This window comes from Cynara cardunculus (genome assembly GCF_001531365.2).
Source record: "Cynara cardunculus var. scolymus isolate 2C chromosome LG 3, CcrdV1, whole genome shotgun sequence".
Lineage (NCBI taxonomy): Eukaryota > Viridiplantae > Streptophyta > Magnoliopsida > Asterales > Asteraceae > Cynara > Cynara cardunculus.
The window spans coordinates 32,963,414-32,971,291 of record NC_037530.1 but is presented as its reverse complement, the minus strand read 5'-3'; the positions used below and the strand labels follow the sequence as shown (position 1 = coordinate 32,971,291).

General features: G+C 34.1%; 1 pseudogene; it reads right to left on the bottom strand.

The window, feature by feature from the left end:
- Positions 1-2,223: 2,223 nt before the first annotated feature.
- On the bottom strand, positions 2,224-7,572 carry LOC112509174 (annotated as a pseudogene).
- Positions 7,573-7,878: the final 306 nt, after the last annotated feature.

The window sequence follows — 7,878 nt, the reverse complement described above, 5'->3', positions numbered from 1 at the left end:
CGATTATAAACATTAATTTATACTTATTTTCGTCCAAACTCGTGATTCTCATGATTCCTTCTTTCTTTATTTAATATGTCCGACTACTTTTGGACATTGCATGTAATATTTTTAAGATATAATTGGTTGGGTTTTGAATTGAAGTAGCAGTGGAAATTTCGGGTGTAAAATGTGGCCTTTAAGGGAATTAGAGGGACCAACAAATGATTCTATGTCCCCTCTAATTTCTTAATTTTATTGGACCAAATAACACTTAACACAAGTGTTGTCACCGATCAAGTGTTGTCCGGATAAGGACCCTCACCGATGAAGTGTTGTTCGGATAAAGACCCTCACCGACCAAGTGTTGTCTGGTAAGGACCCTCACCGCTCAAGTATTGTGCGGATAAGGATTAAGGATCCTCACCGTGTAAATATTGTCCGGATTAACTCTCATCGCTCATAATATTGTTTTTAGACTAAATGACGCGATAAATGAAATGACGATGTAACCGCGATAGATGAAATGACGATGTAACCACGATAGTTGGATGTTAATTTATCGTTAAGAATCACTTTTGAATTGTTTTAGATTATCACAACATATTATATTTTCAGGAGGGAGATTCACTCACTAGACTTTTTGGTCTAACCCTTGTAATAATTTATTTTGAAGGTCATCAAACATCAAAGGATAAAGGCAAAGGGAAGATGTAACAGAATTATGGAAGAAAGTTTTTGTTATGACAAAACTTTTGTTAATCCATACTGTTGGGTTGTTATATGTAAATAAACTTAAAGTATTTGTAAACATTGGTACCTAATGTATGTTAAAGCATGAACTTTGTTTGCTAGTGCTGGTTAGTACATGATGGATTGTTTCATTTGGTATCAGAGCCTTAGTTTAAGAGATCTGGGCATTTTCCTGATACTTAGACTTAAACTAGAGGTGTTGAGTATGTGATAATAGGTTCCCCTGAGATTTCGAACCTGGGAATGTGTTATGATCGAACCCATTATGATGATAAGTATGATAGATTTAGATTACATGAGATTAATGTAATCTTGAGCTGCAGATACCTGATTTAAGCTTAAGCATATTATCATACTTCGACATGTGATTAATTGTATATGTGTTTATTATGGAAGTAAAGGAAGTTAAAGTGTTGCAAGTATCAAGTAAGAATGACAGATAATCCTAATCATTCTGGGAGAACTTCTATGGGCCACAGAAGAGGCAGGGGAAGAGAAATTTTGAACACTGAAGAAAATCTAGAAATTGCTACAACCATAGAAACAATAAGTCGAGGTCAGGGTCGGGGTCGAGGAAGAGAAGAGGTATTGAACAAGAAATTCATACATAACAAGAAGTGTTGGTACAAAAAAGCTCAATATCAGGTCATGGACGGGGCTGAGGTCATGCTCATAACCCTGAGTTTATTACCCAGGAGATGTTAGCAACTGAACTGGGAAAATTTCAAGAAAATCTGGTAAATTTGCTAGGGCGTTCCACTCAGTATAATCCGGAAGGAATGGGGAACCCAAATTTTCGTGAAGAAGTCGGAGCAAGTACACCGGTAAAGACTACGTCTGCACCACCTACTTTATATTCGGTACAAAAGGGATGTGATATAAAGATGTTTCTTGCATGCAAAACCCCTAAGTTTTTCAGAGAGCGTGATCCTGTTAAGGCCATGTGTTAGCTTAAGGAGATTGAATTAAGTCTAAAGACTAGTAAAACTGTTGATGAAGATAAAGTAATGTTTGCTGTATCAAGGTTGCGATCAAGTGCACTATATTGGTGGGAAATCATGTCGAGCTCTAATCCAAACATTTTGAAGACAATGTTGTGGGAAGAATTTGTAGTAAAATTTAAAATTCAGTATTGTCCTGAAGCTGTTTTCCGAAAGCTAGAAGACGATTTTCTTCGGTTAGAACAAGGCAACATGACGGTTTGTCAGTATACTGAAGTGTTCATGGAACAATCCCGATTTGCTGAAGCCTATGTTGTTACTGAAAGAAGCAAGGTGAGAAAATATATATTGGGCTTGGAGTCCAATCTTCGAAAGTACGTAATTTCTAGGAACCTGATTATCTTTCTAGCGGCAGTTGATGTTGCAGAAATTTTGGAGCAGGATATCAATCGTCAACCACAAGAAAGGGTTGGGGATAAAAAGGAAAGGGAAGGTAATAGCAACCAATTTTCGTAGACCTAGATTTGTTGGAAACCTAAATCGTCCAATGTCAAGGTTTACTGATAAAACATGTGCCCAATGTCATAAAATACATTAAGAAGAATGCAACACTGAAACATGAACATGTTATAAATGTCTAGAATCAAGACATATAGCCAAAGATTGTTGAATGGTACGAAGATGTTTTACATGTATTTCCTCCCAACATATTAATGTTAACTGTCCACAATCTAAGGGACGGGGATCTGGTTATTCTGAGAGTCGAGGACCTGGTTATGCTGGGAATATTCCACCCAACTGGGGGCCAATGTTTAATCGCAATGCTGGGAATCCATTCAGCCTTCTTCAATTGTAATTGGAAGCCGCTTACATCTTCCTATATTGTCATTTACCAAAAATATAAATTCAAGTTGTAGTTTAATAGGATGGTGCAATGTTTGTCTGAAAATGGAAAAGTACTTGTGCTTTCATTTTAGCAAGCTCATCTGCCGAACAACCAAGTAAAGTCTCTGCCTCTTCGTTGAATATAGAAAACCAAGCTTCACCACTTACATTAGAAAGCTTCGCAGATAATATATATTTATAAATGATAATAAGTAATTAAAGTCTGTTGAACCATTTTTAGTCATCTATTGTTGAGATCTAGAATACAAGGGAAATGATCAAAAACCTTAGTTTGCATGTTGGTTCGTTATTTTGACACCGTTCACACCAATAACCCGATCTGGTAGACTCACTAACTTTCTTGTTACATTTGTTGCATGCCCGATATGTCATAGTCTTATCGGGATTAATGAACGTTCTACAGGCTCGTGTGTTAAAGATCGCAGGCTGCTACACAAATGTATTAACTTCTTCATAGTTCATTGATAATGGTAAATTATAAACAATATTTTAAGAATATACTATACCTTGTCCTCACCCGAAGATGGGTTTGTCGTTATATGAGCAAGTGGCACTCGGTCGTAGTACATCGATGGACCTTCATTTTTCATGTGAAGGTTTAAAAACGAGCCAGTGGAAGTCAGTGTTGTCTCTTATCCTTCAGAATCATACCTGTGAAACATGTACCCATGTGAGATCCAACTTTTAATAATTATAATCAATATAACCATTTTATTGCAGGTAATGTCTTACCATGATCTCAACTTCAAGCATTGTGATATATCATGATTTATTCGAATATAACTATTGGGCAGTGTTGGTAAAGAGACGCCTGAAAGAAAAAAGAAGAAATTACTATAATTCTAATTGAAAACAAGCAACCATGCCTCTTTAATCACAACACAGAAGGGTAGCAATATAAAGGTTTTTACCTCGGAAATCCCTAACCTTCAAAGACTTGATTGCAACTACAGGCGATTTGTCAACCATATCTAAAAGTTCTTGCCCCAGATAAGTCGCATGATCATTCCATAGACATACAACAACACTCTTCTTCCTAGAAGACTGATATATTACACTTTAGTATATATATATAAAAGCCAAGACTAACAACAAAAGTGTAAGATAAAGAAGTAGTGTACGTCTCATCGACAATTGTTATATCCCGCTCTGGAACTATCTTTTGGTTTATTTTCCTTCGAATGGTTGTCGTTCGTGAAACATGTTGAACCACCCCAATAACATCTATAATTCGTAATTACATGAAAAAACCATATTTAGCACAAAGTCAAAATACACTATGAGGAAAAAAATTTAGTCTGACACCTTATCTACGAGGTCTTTCTGATTGAAATATAGCCCTAACTGATCAATCGGCACAAAATTGAACCTTCTTTCTGGTACAAGTATCGATTCATTAATTGCCTCCATCACTCGAGAATATTTGCTTAACGTCATTTCATAATCATTGTCAACAGTTCCAAATTGCTTGTTAGCCACTTTTATGGTTCCTTTAGATATGCAATAGACCTTCCCGATTTCAAGCCTGTCAAAGAATTTTCTTGCAGCCTCGTTAAACATGGTTGCTTGCATTTGAGTACCCTACAAAGTAGCGGTTAATGGATGTTTCTGTTTTCTATTCATAACTACTTATAGTGATTCAACAATGTTTTCAATATGAAATGTACACTTGCGTTTTCATCAGTTAGCTCCACATTGAAAACACAACCTTCACCCCTCATGTTTTCTCATGTACGCATACTACCTTTGCCTGTCGACAATATTTTGATTTTCCAAGTCGCTTGATAAGGGTTTAATGAATCCAATGGTTGAACTTTCCTCATCATTGCCATTTTCTTATAGGGTGTGAGACTACAATAAGAACAAAATAACACAGTTCAAATTATGTTTTTTTGTGTTAAAAGCTGTAGTTCTTGATTGAATTGAATTTGGCTCCAATTCTAAGTTATGGAATGGCAGGTTTGGTATCCTACACTCCAGACCAACTACAAATTCCTTAAACCACCAGATATTTAAATCTTAGTGGCTCTAGGCCTTTAAAGGGCCGTTTACTAAACATTTACTCGGGGTAAGCGAATACCAAGTCACATTACCTTACCAGATGAATATGGTAATGATCAAGAATCTTACTCGGTAAGAGCGAGACAAAGACCAAGAGTCTTATCCGGTAAGTGAGGGCGACGACTCTTACCACGGTAAACGCTTAACGGGTAAATTGTTGCATAATATACCGTTTTGGTGGACTAAAATCTTATCCGGTGAGTAAATGATAGTGTTAAATATTACCGGTAAGCACTTACTGGGTAAGTGTTTGGTAAACGGCCCCTAAGATTTCTTATATTTAGGAGATGTTAAAGGGGATTTTTGTCATGCCACCTCACTGAACTAAATATAAATCATTTCACATTAAATTTGAGAGAAAATACGCTAATTAAACTCAAATCAAAAGCAAACTAAATAACAAGAAGAAGAAGAACACGAACCATAAAGCAATTTTTTCTTTACTACCAATTAATGCCAACATGTATCTACATCTTAATCTGAATAACAACAATAAGCATATCCACATAAAGTAATCAACTTCACATGATTTCACTTAGAACCTGTTATAATTGAACCTGTTTGTGAAATTTGAAACAGGTTCTAAACCCTAAATCCATTTACAAGAAATTAAAGAAGAAATTAATGAAAAGGGAAGGAAATGCACCTAATTGCAAAATTAAGTTATGCTTTAGTGTTTTGAGAACATCAGAAAGCAAGCGACACAGGACAATGCAGCAACATAGAACAATCGCAGAGCAAAATTAGGCTTGCACATAGCGTGAATTTGGTGAGGTTAGTGTTTTTTAAAATACTGATTGAGAAGAGCTGAGGAGCCGAATATGGGAGATAATTCAGAGGCGTAGGGGTGGAGAAGAAACGTGGGAGGTGGAGAAGAAACACGTCAAACGTGGTGAGGTTACCTGCTGTTAAATTTGTACCTGATTCATTAGAGGATGTACCTCTTAAAATTCAACTCATAACCGTTTAAGCTCCTTATATATATATATATATATATATATATATATATATATTATACAATTTGATATTTTTCTTAAAATTAGAAAAAATATTTTACAATTATTAATTTATGATTTATAAATTAAGTTTAATTTTTATATATACAAGTATCAAAACGAGATAATTAAAAACTAAACTTGTTAAAACAAAATACAACTTGTATAAAAATTTATAAGAAACGAAAAAACAAAACAAATGAATAAACACATTTTATAGTAATCAATAAGAAATTTGTATCAGTTTTAACTCATATGTTTTATAGATTTATTAAAACAAAATAAAAGGCTAAAAACAATAAAAAAAAAAAAAAGAATGTAGACAAGAATCTGAGTTCTTGTTTAAACACCTGGGTTCTTATTAAAAACTGTAACTGGACAAGAACATTTGTTCCACTGTAAAAGTTTTATAAAAACCCAATAGAAAACTCAACAAGAACCTTAATTGTGAAAGTTTCCTTAAAAAACCCATAAACCAAACATCACCTAAACGAATGGCAATTTTTTTACGTTTCTCTAAATCCAAAATCGATCAATAACCGAATTTCCTTTTGTTACCCATCAACATGTATTAGATGGTACTAAAGAACATTTGACCTAGCGATATCGTAGTCTTTGACCTCCTAGAAGGTTAGAGGTTCAAACATCATCAAAGGTGATGAGGATGTGTGAGTTTATTTGTTGTATTTGTTATATATAAATATTATATACTAAAAAAATACATGTATTAGATGGTCTCCTAATCATATCCTCATATCCTTTAACTTGTTGGGCCATGAGCCCATTGTCTAGCTCTAAGCCCAACTCAAAGATATTATAGACATTTAATCCAATTCTTCTATGATTGTGATAAATTATATACTAAACTGCAATGGTGTAAACATTGCAACTCAAATATAGAGTAAATTCTTAATTAAAATAATTTAAAAGCCGTTTACCAAAGTTTATCCAGATAAGTGTTTACCAGTAAAATTCAACAATATCACTTACCATGTAAGACTTTAGTCCACTAAAACAGTATACTAGGCTATAATTTACCTGGTAAGTGCTAATTATGATGAGACTCGTCATTCTTACTTACCGGTTAAGTCTCTCGTCATTGCCTTCGTTTTTATCACGTAAGATTTTTGTTCCTTGCCATATTTATCCGGTAAGGTAATATGACTACGTAAACGCTTATCCGGATAAGTTATCACCCTTCAAATAATAGGATGTACTTCACACTATGTGGCAAAATGTTACAAATATAAAAAATATTATCAATAAGATATAATTTAATAATTTTTAATGCCTTTTTTTGGCAGATTTTATAAAAGTTGGAATTTAAAAAAAAAATACTTAAAATATAAACTCCCAAGTTCTATGAGGTTTTTGGTAATTTCACAAAGCTAAATATTTGAAATAATGCGTATAATACCAATTCAAAATATCCAATGACATTTTAGAACACAAATGACTAAAGGGCTGTTTAACAAATGCTTACTCGGGTAAGTGAACATCAAGTCATATTATCTTATGAATGAATATGGTATGGACCAAGAATCTTATCCGGTAAAAGCGAGACAAATACCAAGAATCTTATCCGGTAAAAGCGAGACAAATACCAAGAATCTTATCCAGTATGTGAGGGCGACGACTTTTACCATGGTAAGCGCTTGCCGGGTAAATTGTTGCATACGATATCGTTTTGGTGGATTAAAATCTTTCCCGGTAAATAATTATAGTGTTAAATTTTACCGACAAGCGTTTACTGGATAAGTGTTTAGTAAACGGCCCTTAAATTGCAAAAATTATCAAAAATAACTATTATATAAATACCATCAATATTTATTTACTATTTTTCTTCGATGGCCTGTTAAGACATCGACCAAACTATCAACGAACCCCAACGATGAGGAGTTCATCCCAATAGCAAGCATAGACCTCGATACAACCATATCGGTTTTAAACTGAGTTTTAATGTCTTCAGTTCGTTTAGTGAGTTTCAAGCGTTTTAAGCTTGATTTGACTTTTTGAGTTTTTTAACGATTTTTTTACATATACGCATAGATCATGTTATTTTCTAAGTCTCGAGATAAAAACTCAATAAGCTTCATAAATTACAAGCTTCCAATTTTTAATATAAGGTTTAGGTTTCAAATTAAGATTTAGGGGCCGTTTACCAAACACTTACCCGGTAAGTGTTTATCGGTAAAATTTAATACTATTTACTTGGCGGGTAAGATTTTAGTCCATCAAAACAA